Source organism: Echinops telfairi, unplaced genomic scaffold (assembly GCF_000313985.2).
Source record: "Echinops telfairi isolate 266 unplaced genomic scaffold, ASM31398v2 ScPeMD7_11;HRSCAF=52, whole genome shotgun sequence".
NCBI classification, from domain to species: domain Eukaryota; kingdom Metazoa; phylum Chordata; class Mammalia; order Afrosoricida; family Tenrecidae; genus Echinops; species Echinops telfairi.
Window position 1 is genome coordinate 4,786,385 of NW_022103908.1, and position 17,249 is coordinate 4,803,633.

Genomic DNA, 17,249 nt, shown 5'->3' on the forward strand with positions numbered 1-17,249 from the left:
GTGTTGTCCCCTGTAGGGCTATGGGTCAGTGAGGGACGTCATGACTCATAGTGGGGCCGGCCATGTGCTCCTCTCTGTGGACTGGCTGCTGTAATCGGGAACATCATCCTCAAGGCCTGGTGGGCCAGGGTGTGCTCCACTCTCTCATCCTCCCCTGTTTGCTCTCGTGTGCTCCGATCAGATATGTCCCTCTCCCGGAGCTGCAGATTCAGTGCCGTCCTTTGAAATAAATTCTTCGGGCGGGGGGAGGGGGACACACTGTCTTTTTCACATTCATTAATAGATCATACTACAAACATCTAGATATTGGTCTTTTATCTTTATGTATGATACACATATCTATTTCCCCTCTCTCAGTTGTCTTTTAATTGATTTTTTTCCTCTCAAATAAAAGTTTTTTATTTTTAAACAAGTCTATAGAAGGGTTATAAGGAAACGATGATTCAATGAAGGTGTAGTATAGCACTGATGAATCATACATTATTCCTCTAGTTCTCCCCCCACCCCCAATACTCTGACCCCATTCTACCTTACAAATCTGGCTAGACCAGAGAGCACACATTGGTACAGAGAAGAGCTCTCAACACATGGAATTCAGGAAAGATAATCCCTTCAGGAACAGTAGTAGGAGTCGAGATATTAGGAGGGTAGGGGGATGGTCAGGAAGGAGGAAGGGTGAGAAAGGGGGAACTCATCACAAGATTGGATAGATAATCACCACCACCACCCCCAAAGGGGACGAATAACAGAAATGTGGGTGAAGGGAGACAATGGACAGTGTAAGCTAATGAAATAATAATAACGATATATAATTGATCAAGGAATCATAAAGGTCGGAGGGTGGGGGAGTGAGGGGGAAAAAAGAGGAGCTTATACCAAGAGTTCAAGTAGAAAATGTTTTGGGAATGATGGCAACATAGCAACATATGTACAAATATGCTTGATACAATTGTATAGAATTTTATAAAAGTTGTAAGAGCCCCCAATAAAAATTTTTTTTGATGACTTAAAAATAAAAAAAGTCTGATCAAAAGTCAAATTCTCATGGAATCCAAGAAGGTTGAATGAGACCATACAAGTACTTCCTGAGATAGTCTTTAGACCTTAAATCAGAAATGTTCCCTGAAGTCCTCTTAAAACCAAAAAGTAGTTTAGCTGAAGTCGTAAACAATGTCGGCCTGGAGCATTCCGCTCTCTTAAGAACAACTTATATGGGATCAAATTGATCACAGCAAGTTTAGCGATTAGATAGGCCCTTTAGGGGCAAGGAATTTGTTAATGGAAGAAAAATAGTTCTGCAAAAGAAGTTGAGAATTATTGTACAACTTCAAGAATGTAATCCCTGTTATCAAATGGAACATGTAGGAACTACTGGATTGGTTTGTGTTTCTGTGTGCTTTTAGCAAGATAAATATGAATATTAAAAAACTTTTTATGTTTTGGCATTTTACTCTCATTTCTAGATTACATATCGTGCCGCAAAAGCCCTTCCTTATCATGAAATTATGAAAACATGTTTCATCCTTTGTCCTCTATAATTTTTGCGGTTTAGATTTATTTTATCTAGACATTTAAACTTATTAAATTTATTTTTCGTAAAAGGCCCAATCCAGAGTTCTGACTAGATTGCCAAGTGTCTTCCTATTATTTTGAATGGTTCTTTTGCCTGCCACTTTTGAAATTCCAAATTTGTCACATACTCAATTCTCAAACGTGTTCATGAATTTTTTAACGAGGGCGTTGTGTTTTCGTGATCATCTCTTGGACCCAAACCCACTACTGCCAGGTCGATTCCTACTCAGAAAAATGAGATTCTGTTCAAAGCACTCTGAAGTTGCTTCTAAAAATGATCCTGTTTGAATGAGCATGCACACCAAATGTTTCCTAGTTATTTCTTTTAAAAGAATCTGCTTTAAATTAATGTGTGAAGATAATATTGTATTGAAGTATTTCTGGTTTCTCTTTTTAAACATTATTTCACAGTCTGATTGAAAAAAATGTATGAGTGCAGATCATTTTTGGGGGTCCTTTCTTTAAGCCAAGAGTCAATAATGACTACCACACTTTACAGTCCATGCCATGACCTAACTCCAATTAGGAAACAATATCTTCTGTCCAGCAGGACAAGATGAATGACCGGCAGTAGCAGCTCATTTTGCTCTTGCTAGAGCTGTAATCCAACAGCAATAAAAATTTTTGCCAGATGGGTAGTTCCCAAGAGACCTGTCTCTGCACTCTTCCCTCATAGAAGCTTTATTTAAACTCATTGTTTTAAAAATAAGTGTTTTTACATTTCCTCGACAAGATGCTCACTCTACTGTTGCTGCAGTCAAGGTTTTTCTAGAAGGAAAAATATTGGGGACCCTGTACCAAAAGGCGTCATAAGAGCATGACCCACAACCTAGGATTCCGGTCTTCCCAGCCCATCCCTCCGTGCGCCATTCTTATTATACAGTGTCAGCGTCTTCACAAGGGATGGCATGGAAATGTATACAAACCACTGAATTATTAATGTGGTCCACGAGGTGCAGCTAAGTGATGAACTGTTCCCTGAATTAACTAGACACAGAGATGCGGATTTTGTCATTGAGTAAGCTGACTTTGTCTCTGCTGCAGAACGCTAAGGCAGAAGCCATGCACGGTGGAGAACCATTTAGAAGGTCTTGTGCCACATTGTTCTTAATGAATGTCACTTCCATTGAAATCTGTGGATACTTCTCCCCCTAAGAAGGCACAGATTAAAAGCTCCCAAAGGAGGATTAGCATCTGTCTGCACACCTGAGCATCCGCTCCTTCCATGTGATAGAGACAGTTAAACCGAACATAATTATTCCTCCTCTTAGCCTCAGGCTAAGATCATGCCACTATTATTAAAACTGCTTTCTTGATCTTTAAACATTATAGTGACTACCCTGCTCTGTGTCCATGCCTACAAGTGGTTGTCTTAATCCCTGCACACTAGAAGACAGGAGGTGCCTTACCCACCTTTGTATCCCTTAGCTCACTGACATCAGGTATGTTCTGACGCATCAGCAAATCTATAGGACAGAGAATTGTCCCTTTGGGTTTCTAAGGCTGTAAATCTTTACCGCATCAGAAAGCCTCATCTTTCTCCTTCACTGCGGCTGGTTCAAACAGCAAAACTTGTGGATAGCAACCCAACACATAACCCATTAGGCCTGCCAGGGTTCTCATACAGCAGTTGGCTTAAGGCCTTGTACGTGGTAGGTGTTCTGTAAATCTAGCAGGTGATTTATCAAATATGTTCTAGAATAAAAGCATCTATTATTTTCTAGAATCGTATCACCAAATCAGATATTAATCATAAAAAGCCAGTATTCATTTTGAAATGTTCTATTCAATATACAATTTAAAGATATAGACATCAAATACTTAAAAGCCACCATATAGAAATAATCGTTTATAGGTCTAACTGTGTCTCAGTTAAGTTTGTTATTTTGAAAAAATAGTAGCTTTTGTAGCAAATACCAAGACAGAGAATTATATATTGACCCCTTTAACATATACCTGGCTTGTTCCTCTATCATGTTTTGTGCACAAAAGTATGGGAAGTATATGGTTTTGCAAAACACACAACTTCCCTCTTTGTTAGTTTCCCATGTGCACTATTCCACAATATGTGTGTGCTTTTTCTAGGAACGGGATAAGTGCCACAAGGTGGTACACACGAAGCACCCAGTGACGACTCACCAAACTAGCTGTGTGCTTATGTTCTTTTTTTAATGGTTTTGTTAGGGGCTCATACAACTCTTATCACTATCCATACATACATCAATCGTGTCAAGCACATTTGTACATTCATTGCCCGCATCATTCTCAAAACATTTGCTCCCCACTTAAGACCCTGGCAGGATAAAGCCGAAAGCAAACACCTCAGAGGCAGGTGACAAACTCAAGGTCAATTAATCTGATACAGATTCTCAGGAGACCTTCTCAGAGCAGGGGCAGTTTTGTGGTTCTGAGCAGTTCTTTTGGTGTGAGTGGGGCTCTGGAGAGGATTCGCTGGAGATGAGCTGACTTTAGGAGAAGTAGAGGTCCCTTGGGGGAGAAGCAAAAACATCTGTTCCAAAAGCGGGGCTAGAATACAGAACAGAAAATTGTGGCAAGAACTTTGTCAGAGGCTTGGACACACCCCGGAGAAAGGGTAAAGGTGGAGAGGATAATTCTTAGAGACAGTAGACTCGTCCAATAGCCCGTTGTGAGCTCCATTTGAACCCAGTGATGGATCAGTTACTTTCAACCCTGTGACTTCAGAGAGGAGCCAGGCGCAGGGAAGATTTTATTTTTTAAGTTTCAGATCTTTATGATTCAGTGTAAATCCCCATGCAACACACCCACATGATTTTGTGCATTTAGGGAGTAATGATATTCTGGTTAAGTGGAAATTCTGCGGAGACCTTCATTCAAAGTAGCTTTAGGGGAAACATTTCATTTAGACGGCAGGGCCTTCGTGCTTCAGTCTGCTGGAACCCATATTCACTGCAGAGAACTTGTATCTTTCATGGGGCCCCAGTTTATCCCATAGTTCTTTCTGGGTTATTCTTTCTGTCCCAACTGACATCTGGATTAAACAACGCCAGACACACGGCTGCTCCACTACCTCCAGCTCCAATAAATATGGAGAGGTGTCAAACCCGGGTACTTCTTGGCCTGACCGAGCATCTGGCGCAGCATGTTTGCAAAGCTATGGCCTCGGGTCAGAACGAGAGAACAAATTTGGCAGGCCCAGGAGCCAGGACTTTCTGTACAATGTTTTTGTGGGCATCCAAAGCCGGGAAGATCTTTATCTACGCCAGAGTCAAGCTGGGACAGGCAGAACCAGACCTAGTTCTTAAATTCATTAAGGTACCAGTATCCTCTCTCATATAGTCTCCTCAAAGCCTTTGATTATCTCATCACCATAATTGTGATGTATGGCAGTGTGGTTAGGCAATGATTATGCACTGAGATTCGAACTTTCAGCAGCTGCAACCACCAGCTGCTCCTTGGGAGAAAGATGAGGTTTTCTACTCCTGTAAAGGGTTACAATCTCAGAAACTCACAGGACAGTTCCACCCTGTCCCACGGGGCCACTGTGAGTCAGTATCACCTTGATGGCAGTGCAGGTAAATGTGTGGGTGCACATGTAAGTGTGCCCCTTTATAAAACTATTCATTTTCTTGATCTTTTGAATATGAGTGCAGCGACAAACGAGGAGAGTCAATGGGAATTTGTGGGGTGAAACATGTTTGTTTTTTTTCTAAAGAGTTTTTTAAAATTTGAATCATTTTTTGGTGGGGCCCTTACAGCTCTTATCACAATCCATACATATATCCTTTGCGTCAAGCACATTTGTGTATATGTTGCCACCATCATTTTCAAAACATTTTCTTTTTACTTGGGCCCTTGGTATCAGCTCCTCATTTTTTTCCCTCCCTTCACCACCCTCCCTTCCCTTATGAACCCTTGATAATTTATAAATTGTTTTTTTCATGTCTTACACCAACTGCTGTCTCCCTTCACCCACTTTTCTGTTGTTCGTTCCCTTGTGGGGGGGCATTATATTTCAATCATTGTGATTGGTTCCACCTTTCTCCCCCCACCTCCCCCCTACCCGCCTGGTATCGCTACTCTCATTATTGGTCCTGAGGGGTTTGTCTGTCCTGGATTCCCTGTGTTGCAATCTCTTATCTGTACTTGCTCTAGTCTAGCCTGATTTGCAAGGTAGAATTGGAGTTATGATAGCGTGGGGGAGGGAGTATTGAAGAATTGCACGCTGACTCACTCATCTCTTCCTTGTGACCCTTCTGTAAGGGGATGTCCAATAGGCTACAGATGGGCTTTGGGTCTCCACTCTGCCCTCCCCCTCATTCACACCGATATGATTTTTTGGTCTGGGTCTTTGATACCTGAGATGTGATCCTATCGACACCTCATGATCACCCAGGCTGGTGTGCTGCTTTCCTGTGGGCTTGGTTGCTTCTCAGCTAGATGGCTGCTTGTTTATCTTCAAGCCTTTAAGACCCCAGACGCTATATCTTTTGATAGCCAGTTACACTGATTTATTATTTAATTACTTACATGATACAATGAATATAACATTTATAAACAAGGATTTGAACTTAGGGCAATCCTTGTGGTATAGTGGGTTTCACATGGGGTGGCTAACTGCCTGATCATCAGTTCAAAACCACCAGCCACTCCATGGGAGAAAGAGGAGGCTTTCTGCTCCTGTGAAGGTGTGTCATCCCAGAAGCCCAACTGTGGGATTTACCCTGTCCTTTAGGGTCGCTGGGAGTCAGAATTGACTCAGTGGCAGTGAGTTTGATTTTTGATATTTTAACTAAGCACTGATATAATACTATCCCTGGAGACTGCTACAAAATGATTACATTTATATGAGTTGTTTAAACACATGTACATCATCTTTTACACTTCTCTCAATAGATTGTCTGAGATTATCTTTTATACAATTCTGTTTTATTCAGAAGTTCCCTCCATGGAGGATCAGAATTGCGTACTGTGATCTGAAAGAAAGAAGAAAAAAGATCTTGGAATTAGTATCATGGTATAACACCCAAAGTCAAGGTCATCTGCCGGCATGATCACTTGCAGCCAATGACAGAGACGTAAATTAGAAACCAGCCAGGGGGAGTATGCTGGTTAGATGGAGTTCAACCTGACAGTCAGGTCCCAGTCTAATGAAACCTCCTTGGTGTCGTAACCTTTTGGTATAAGAGTGGGAGGCACTGGGAACTGTTCCCACTCTTGGACCTCTCTTTCCTGCTGGCTGGGACTCTGTTGCAAATCCAGAGTTGACAGGGCCTGCCATGCTTCCACCCACTTTGGATCCACCTGACTGCACCCACAAGCCTGTGATCTTCCTCTTCCTAGATCACCGGCATGTATGTGGCTACATGAGTCTGAAGAGGGACTTGTGGACTAGCAACAGACTTACGGACTTGAGTGGGACTGGGCTGGCGTGCCTTCTTGATATATTATTACTTCTTGATATAAAGCGCTTTCTTTTTTTTAAATCATTTCATTGGGGGCTCATGCAACTCTTATCACAATCCATACATACATACATCAGTTGAGTAAAGCAACTTTGTACATTCATTGCCCTCATCATTCTCAAAACATTTGCTCTCCATTTAAGCCCTTGGCATCGGCTCCTCATTTTCCCCTTCCTCCCAGCTTTCCCCTCCCTCATGAACCCTTGATAATTTATAAATTATTATTTTGTCATATCTTACACTGTCCAACATCTCCCTTCACCCACGTTTCTGTTGTCCGTCCCCCAGGGAGGAGGTTATATGTAGATCCTTATAATTGGTCCCCCCTCTCGACCCCACCCTCCCTCCACCCTCCTGGTCTCCACTCTCACCACTGGTCCTGAAGGAAACATCTGTCCTGGATTCTCTGTGTTTCCAGGTCCTAACTGTACCAGTGTACCTCCTCTGGTCTAGCCAGATTTGTAAGGTACTCTCTCATATATAATGCTTCAATTCTTGGATCCTAGGGAGAATTACATTTGAGTTCTCTACTTAAACTAGCATGAATAGTTTAAAAAACAAACTTTCCCAGAGTATTTTCCATAGGTAAATATTTTCTTCCCAGATTATATCCACTTAACACATGCAAAATGGTGATTTGTATGTGTCCAGCTGTGCGGTGCTGAGACCAGTTCACATTATCTTACAAGAGCCAATTGTTAAATTCAAGTCAGAATTCTGGCATGCTGATGGTTACATCCAGTTATTATTGAAAATTATGTAGACTTACAATGAACTACATTATATCAAAAATCAAAACAAGATGACATATTCAAAACCCTTCACTTCCTAATCATTGTATTATCGTTCACATTACTTATGCTCTTGATAAGAAGCCCTGCCAGCATAGCGGTAGCCTACCATATATTAGGCTTCTAATAGAAAGGCCAATAGTTCGAATCCATCGGTTGCTCTGCGAGAGAAACATGAGGCTTTCTGCTCCCGTAAAGATTCACTGCCTCAGACACCCAAAAAGGCAGTTGTACTGTCTGCTAGGGTTGGTCCGAGTTGAAACGGAGTCAATGGCAGTGGGTCCGGTTGGATTTTTTGGATGTTCTTGATATCATGTACTTTTACGACATCTATAGAGTGAGGGTGGCAATTGCAATCAAGCCAACTCTGACTCGTGATGACCTTGTGTCATAGGACAACATGCAGCGTGGTTCTGCCCCATCTTGATGATATTGGGCATATTTGGGTCCATTGTGGTGGTGGTTGTGTCAATTAACCTTACTGAGAGTTCCCTCCATTTTGCTGACCCTCTACTTTACCAAACATAACCGTTTACTAACAATTGTTCTTTTCTTTCTTTCTTTCTCTCTTATGTCTGGTAAGCTTTTATTTTGTGGTCTACCCTCAAATCACTGCCATGTGATTTAAAACAGTTATTTCCTACACCTGGCTCTCAGAAGCACCTGACTTCCAGGTCCCACTCTCGACTCAGTCAAACAATGGTCCATGAGGTGGACCTCAAATAACCTTGACACACAGGATTGGGAACTAGTGATGAAAAGTACCCATTTTAAAATCATATATTCAAATCAATTATTATAAACTTGTTGCTCTTATCCCCTCCTTTTAAAGAGTTCCAGAAACATGTTATACACCCAGAACTCTTGCTTCTGAACAAGTAATTGCCGCTCAAGATACTGAGAAACATAAGACTGTTTCCTAAGGGAAGAAGCACACCAGCCTGTGTGATCATGAGGTGTTGACGGAACCAGGTATCAGATATCAAAAGACCCAAAACAAACAATTATATCGATGTGAATGAGGGAGGTTGGAGTGGAAACCCAAAGCCCATCTGTAGACAACTGGACATCTCCCCACAGAAGGGTTACAAGGAAGGGTCAATTCAACCAGGGGCCAGTGTAGCACCGACGAACCACACATCATTCCTCTAGTTCCCTGAATGCTTCCTCACCCCACCCCCACTAACATGACCTAGTTCTATCTTACAAATCCAGCTAGACTGGAGTTCACACACTGGTGCAGATAAGAGCTCTCAACACATGGAATTCAGGACTGGTTAAACCCTGGAGAATAGTAGTGGGAATAGTGATATCATGCGGGTAGGGGGATAGTGGAGGTGCGGGTGGGGGGAAGAGGGAGAAAAGGAGACCCCATCAAACAGTTGGATATATAGCCCACCCCCAGGGTGACGAATAACAGAAATGTGGGTGGGGGGACACACGGACAGTGTAAGACATGAGGGTGGGAGCAGGGAAGAGAGAGTGGAAAAAAGAGATCGGATACCAAGGGCTCAAGTAGAAAGAAAATGTTTTGGAAATGTAGATGGCAACATAAGTACAAGTGTGCTTAATACATTTGCGTGATGGATTGTCATAAGATTTGTAAGAGCCCTCCAATAAAATGATTTAAAATAATAATAAAATTAAAAGAAAAAAAGAATGTAGTTTAGTTAGTGATACTTGGGTTCCAATAATAATTTAAGTAGTATTAAATAAAAGATATTGGGCTTTGTGGTTCTTGTTCTCAACTCTCAGAACGTACTTTTACAGGTTCTTAGGAGGCTTTCAAACTCAACGGGTCTTTTCTGATGATGTGTTCAAAGTAACCAAGCCTAAGCTTCGCCTCCTCTGATAGACAGCTAAGACTTGTTCTTCTGGCTGTCTAGGTTATACAGCATCCTTTACCAAGACTAAAATTGTGGATGTATCTATTGACAGGGACAGAACCGGGGCTTCTGCCCTGTCTGCTAAGGAAATGAACAAAGGACCCTGTGAGAACCGGCTTGGCAAACACCTTAACTTTGAAGTCAGGGCCTAGGGAAAATGTTGACATGGGACTGTACTCGAAGATAGTCCTGACACATTCTGAGACATGCTGACCCAGAGCAGCAGTCTAGATAACACCGAAAGAAATGATTCACCCAGGGATGAACAGTCATTCGAAAGTTGCTTGACCATACGAAGAGCAACCTTCCTATCTGGGTTCAACTTGACAGGGAGGGCCCTGCTTTGCTCCCAGCGAGCGTATCTCCTCTACTTGTTGTCTCCTCTCACTTCCAGAGGGGGCCCCCTTTGTCTCTGGAGCCAAGTGTTCTTTATCTATGCTTAAGGGGGTCCCTTCTCACCTCTAGAGAGAGACTTATTTCATTATTTTTGGAGTCAATCTATGCTTTTATAAAACTTTGGCTTAACTGCTACTTGCTTAGCTGCTACTTAAAAGCTGCTACTGGTGTGTGTGTGTGTGTGTGTGTGTGTGTGTGTGTGTGTGTGTGTACATGAGTGAGGCTTCTCTCTGGACACTAACAAACCACACTGGTTGGGAGATTGCTAATTTCCCCATGGACAACAGCCAGGGAACAGAACTTCACTTCCGTCTTCCCTTTCCATTGGCCGGCTTTTGCATGCACATGAGGCATGTATATGGCTTGGGTCAGGTGCATCATAGCCAGCAAAGTGACATTTTTGCTTTTTACAACTTTAAAGTCTCTTTCAGCAGACTTGCCCCCAAGAAATATGTCTGATTTCTTGACTACTAGTTTCACGGACATTTTTTCATTGCGCTGAATGGAGTGATATTGTGGACAATTTCAATTTTCCCTCCATTTATCATTATGATTTTTTTTGTTCCAGTTGTGAGGATTTCTGTAAATAAATGATTGTAAATCATATCATATGAAGTCAAAGGAGGGATTAGTATCAGAGCCTAAATTGTGGCACTCCGGTTTGCAGAAGACTGTGGGTGACAGTGGGGACATTTGTGGGGACTACATAGAAAATGAGCCTTCCGTGATCTCCCTGTATCCACAACTGAGGGATGGGAGGAAAGTGCTTGCTAACCAGAGTGCACGGGAGAGATGAGGACAGAAGATCAGAGGGCAAACCGGACTCTTGAACCATTAAAACTTTGTCAGTTGATGCCCCCGCGGATGCATGCTGGACCTCAGCTCGTTTTCAACATTTCCGGTATTTTGTTTGTTTGTTCATATTAACATTTATCTCAGATGTGTTATGTCATTGGGAGACACCCTTTGGTCTTTGGTCTTCCCTTTTATATGTTTATATGTATTATATGGTTTTTTTGTGGGTTTTTTTTTTTTTGTATATAAAACCCAGGATTGATGAACCTATAGTAGAATAAGGGTTGGTGGAGAGGGGGTGGGGTGGGAGAGACAATGTCAAGGAGTCCAAAAAGGAAAAGAATGTTTGGAAACTGATTGTGGTAGCAATTGTATGATACTACTTGACGTGATTGAACTATGGAATGATATTATGTATGAATTAACTCCCATTTTAAAAAAACAATAAAACAAGATGGTAAATGAAAAACAAAAAACACGAGACCAGTATATCCAGCAAAACCTTTCCCTGAACACTACGGACATTTTATTGGACTTTATCCAGAATCCCATGACAAAACCAGCAATCAAATGTATGATCTCAATATAAGTGTTGTCTTTCTACTTACAAGTGAAGTGAAATTTGGTCCTACGTGGTACAACAGAGAACAAAGTAGAGTGGCAGCTAAGCATCAAGACTGTAACTCTGACACACTGGCAGGGGTAGGCGCTAGGGGTAGGACATGATCGGATGTGGATTTTAATGGAAGTCTCCCAAATACGTATAAGATGTGAATGGTTCAATACCCTGTGTGAAGAAAGAATGGTAGCTGTTCTTAAGTGGCTGCATCTTCCTAAAGATGAGGGAGCACACTTTTATACTTTATATGCATTTTTGTTAGATCCTTTTTAAGGACCAGCCAGCAATGAAGCAATACCAATGTGTTGCAGAAGGTTGACCACATACATGGTAGACATGCTGATGAACGGTGTGAAGGAGCCAGATTTGCATAGATGCCTGAACTTCATTCTCATTTCAGAACATGGTACAGACTAAGGTAGCTATAAAAAGTATGTATATCCAATTAAATATATAGTGATGTTAACAATATTAAAGTTTTCTGGGAGGCTTGAAGTTTGATTGAGACCCTCTGTTATCCCAAATAAATAACACTCATTTAATTTTGATGGTACTGCCAGAAATCTTTCTTGCCAGGAACAAAATTGGCACTTCAACCCTTATTTAAAGCATTTCTTACCCAAGCTTTGGCACTTTGACAAGCGTGACAGAATTAAGTCTTTGTGATTATATTTGGATCTTCAGCAGCATCTTGCATTGAATCCTTCAGAGAGAAAATATATGTGGAAGTAGATCGTGTATTTTCCAATATGTAAGCCCTCTTGATTGGTTATAGCCCTGGATTCAAATAGCATTGAAGTTGGTTCCCTTGAAAATTTGGAGTAGATACAGTCTTGACATTGTAATGCCCAGTGGGACATACTTTACCATTGACAAAAAAAAAAAAAAGATAACTTCTCTCTAAAAGACTTTTCTAACTGCTTTTACAAGGTTCTTCAAATTTCCTTCGTCATGCCCATACATGGTTTATGTTATAAAAACTAAAGCTAAACTGAGTTATGGGTTTCTCTACCCACCACAACTATATTCTGAAGCATTGCTTCCTACAACTAGTGTGGCAATGTGACAGAGTTTTCAATTATATGACACAATTTTCATGGCACCCATGATTTTTTTCCCTTTGATAATGGAAATTTTCATGAACTTTTTGATGATGATGATGGTGATGCATATGTATATGTATATGTATCTATGGGAGTTATGTACATGTTTTCATATATATGTATATATAATAAGCTACATAGAGGACAGTTATGGATACCTTATAGACATAACCAAATATCACATGGGACTGGATTTCTGAGTTGAAGGATTAGAACCATAGTCTTATGGAACCTCATAGTCAATAGGCATAAGTTATGTTCTATACATAAAGTTATGTTCTATTCATAAGTTGGTGAACAGTATCTGTGGTCCTATAGAAAGGGATGTAGGGATGATATCCGACCTCCATGGGAAAGCACTGTCTAATGCTACGGGTCTCAGGGTTGAGGAGGCATGGTTCCTCATCTACCTAGCTGCACTGCGGACTAGCATCTTTCTTTTCTATTGCCCTGAATGAGGAGAAACCAGTAACCTTGATGTTCTTCTTCATGTCTTAGGGGGCTGCCCACAAACTTTTAAGGCCTGCAGTGCAACTAATTACTTACTCTGTCCCTTCTGGTCACCTTTGTAATTCTCATCAAATAACTGGGTGGAAGGATGCTCAGTGGGTGTATTTCCTTTTTTCTTGATGGGTCTGGGTAAGAGAAGGTCGGGTCACATGCTGATAGAGTTAGTTACCATTGTAAAAATTTGCAACTCTGGTGTGGGTATTAATCCATTTTTCCATCCTGCTGAAAATGGTAGAAAATGAGTCATTTCAGAGGCAGAAAGGGAATATCTCACTACGATCAACAGAGAAGAGGTAAGAGTGGAGTGTGCCTCTTGGACCCTACCATTCCTGCATATGAAACTCCTCAATCCAGGGACAGAAACATGGCACCAGAGAAGCATTTAGAGGCATGACAGGGGATCAACAGAAGCAGAACCAAGATCTGGAGCACGAGACAGTGGTGGGCTTCCCTGCCCATGGAGACACTCTGGATGTCTTTGGGCTGGAGGCAGCATGGTTGCCGCCAGTCATTGAATTGAAGCAACTAAATGTGCTGACCCAGGGAGCTAGGCTGGCAGCCTTTGCGCTGAGCGCTGAAAGAGCTTGATAGCATTGCCTGAACAAGGCAGCGGCCAGACCAAGGGAGGCTGCCCTGACCAAGGAGTTGGACCCGGATATTTCTGATCCCGAATTGTAGCCAATAAACTTCCCTAATAAGCCTCATACTTATGAGTATTGTCTATGACTTCTGTGTGGTTGTTGTGATAAATATTTGACCCTGGCTGAGAATAGAGAGCGCCTTGGGAGGAATGGTGGGTATCTGAATTGCGAAGAAGGTAGAGGCAGGTCTGATCACTGCCTCCTAGGAATTGGCCTTGGACTGACTTGGAGTTTGATCTTGCTTTCCCCTGAAGGCCAGGTATCACCCCTACATCCCTTTCTATAGAACCACAGATACTGTTCACCAACTTGTGTATAGAACATAACTTTATGTATAGAACATAACTTATGCCTATTGACCAAGAGGTTCCATAAGACTATGGTTCTAATCCATCAACCCAGAAATCCAATCCCATGTGATATTTGGTTATGTCGGTAAGGTATCCATAACTGTCCTCTATGTAGCTTATTATATATACACATATATGAATACATGTACATAACTCCCATAGATATGTATACATATACATATGCATCACCATCATCATCATTAAAAAGTTCATGAAAATTTCCATTATCGAGGGGAAAAAAGTGAGGAGCTAATTCTAAGAGCTCAAGTGGAAAGCAAATGTTTTGAGAATGATGAGGGCAACAAATGTACAAATGTTCTTGACACAATAGATGTATATATGGATTGCGATGAGTTGTACAAGTCCCCAATAAAATGAATTAAAAATTTTCCCTTATCTTTATTTATTGATTATGACAGTTTTGGAGAACATAATTTCACATATCATGCAATTCAATAGTCTAATCATATCAAGAAGTATTGGACAATCGTCACCACAATCAATTTTAGAACATTTTCTTCTTTCTTGTACTCGTTGTTGGCTACACATTTCCCCCTAAGCTCCCCCCTACCCCTAAAAAACCATTAATCCAGTTACTATCTCTATGAATTCACCTATCCTGGATTTCATATACCAAAACACAAAAACAAGAAACAAAAGTTAACAACAGTAACAAAATAAAATAGAGAAAAACCTCAATCAATCAAAAAAGAAGCAGAAAATATTCAAAACCAGAACAACTTTCAAATGGATCAAAAAGGAAATCAACTGATAAGGTGTTAAATTTTAGCTTAACTATATCTGTGACAGTCCACTTCCCAAAGATCTCTGCAGGATAGCAAGGCTGTTCATTGATGTATTTTGAGGGCGTTGGGTGCATACGTGTTTTTTATTAAGGTTATGTGTTCTTGATGTATTGTTTCTATAGTCATTATGTAGTGTCCATTCTTGTCTCCTCTTATGTTATTTGCCTCAAAATCTATATTTTCAGAGATTAATATTACTACTCCTGGGAAGCCCATATCCACGTGCAGGGTCTGTCTACACATGGATTCAACCTCCGGCGAAACCCATCCGATAATAGTTGAGAGCTGTGAAAAGTCACAGAGAGCATTGTAAAGTCAATTATGGCAAGCATAGTAATCTTTTATTGTTTGATCTCCCTTTTGACCCATTTTTAAGCTGTTTCAGTTAAGAAGTAAAAGAAGGGAAGGGAAAATACACATGGATTAAGCCCCTGGTGAATCCCCTCTGACCATGTGAATAACCTTGCTAACATGCAGAACGCATTGGAAAGCGGACTATTGTAGGTGCAGTGAGGTCCAAATGTAGTGCCCTGTCATTTGATCTCCCTGATGCTCCTTTTCAATTTATTCCAGTTTTTAATATTTTCTGCTTTTTTTTCTTTTGAGGTTTTTATCTATTTGACTTTTCCATTCTCACTAGCTTTGTTTGTTTGTTTGCTTGTTCTTTAATATGAAATACTATATGAAATCCAGGATAGGTAATTCTATAGGAACATTAATTGGATTAATGGTCCCTTGGGGATATGGCAAGGGAGGTTAGGGGGAAACGGGAGCTAATATTGATGAGTACAAAAATGAATAAAATATTCTAAAACTAATTGGGGTGATGATTGTATAACTCTTCTTGGTGTGATTGAACTATTTATTGAGTTGTATGATATGTAAAGTATATCCTAATAAAACTGCTGGGGAAAGAAATAAGAAAAGCACACAAATTAATAGTAAGATAATTCCTTGTACACCAGCATGGACTTAAAGGTAGACAATATTTGTTTTCCTTCCTAAGTCACCTCCTCTATAGTTTCCTAACGTTGCATTCTCTACCATTTGCAGACCCCCCATGACAGCTCTGGAATTGATTAACACCTAGAAATCACAGCAAAGCTTTCAGCATTCCAAAATAGGAGTAACAAGGACACAGTCATTGTGATAAACAGAACTTTTTGATACATAGGTAAATTAGCCACTGATTTAATTTTCTTATTGTATTTTATATGTCACCAGGGGCCCTGGTGGCAGAGTGGGTTGAGTTGGGTTGATAATTGCACAGTCAGCAGTTCTAAGCCACCAGCCACTCCATGGCAGAAAGGAGCGGCTTTCTGCTCCCATAAAGATCCACAGCCTCAGAAACGCCAGGATAGGAGTTCTGCTCTGCCCAATAGAGTGGATAGGAGTCCGAATCAACTCAAAAGCAGGGCATTTGATTTGGAAACTGGATTCAAAATATAACGTTTTACATTAACCAAACAAGAACATGTTGCCCACATTTCACTATATAACACCCACCTAGAGGATAAAATATGTTGGCTTACAAACTTTGGACATATTGTCAGGAGAGACCAGTCCCTGGAGACGGACATCATTTTTGGTCAAGTGGATGGGGCAGTGAAAAGGGGAAAGGCCCTCCACCAGATGATGGACACAGTGGCTGCAACAACAGGCTCAAACATAAGACCAATGGTGAGGGTGGTCAGGACCGGGCAGCGTTTCCTACTGCTGTACAGAGGGTCTCTATGGACTGGAGTCAGCGTGACGGCGGCTCACAGCAACCACAGAGGATAAAATTAAGGAAAAGTACTAACCCCAACCTGTATTTTTCTTGATGTTGGCCCCTCCCCACCATTTTGGGATCGTCAGATTCTCCTCAGACCTCTCCTGCTTTCCCTGGGAAATAAATCTGCCACCACAACCTTTGAAGCAGCCATCCAAGTTTTGGATCTGCAATAGACTTTGTGGTGCTAAATTCTCATGATGCTGAATATGGAAAGTTCTCTGAACACTTCACTGTGTCAAAGCCAAGCAGAGAATCTCAGTGTTACTGTGTCTCTAAGAGAAGTGGTGATGAATACAGAGCCCCGGTAATGGAATGGTTAAGTGCTAGGCTACGAACCAAAAGATTGGTAGTTGGCACCCCACCTAGTGGCTTTGGGGGAAGGAGACCTGGGGACCTACTTCCATAAAAGGTGCAGCCAACAAAACTCTGTGGGGGCAGTTCTACTCTGTCACAAGGGGTTCACAAAGAATCGCACTCAACAGCATCCTCTACAAGATATTTGTACTACAAATAAACTGGAGGCTCCCTTTGACTGGGCTCTTGTTTTTTTTTTTTTAAATCA

The 17,249-nt window shown here is 41.2% G+C and overlaps 1 pseudogene; it reads right to left on the minus strand.

The window, feature by feature from the left end:
- Positions 1-4,453: 4,453 nt before the first annotated feature.
- LOC115868470 lies at positions 4,454-4,695 on the minus strand (annotated as a pseudogene).
- Positions 4,696-17,249: the final 12,554 nt, after the last annotated feature.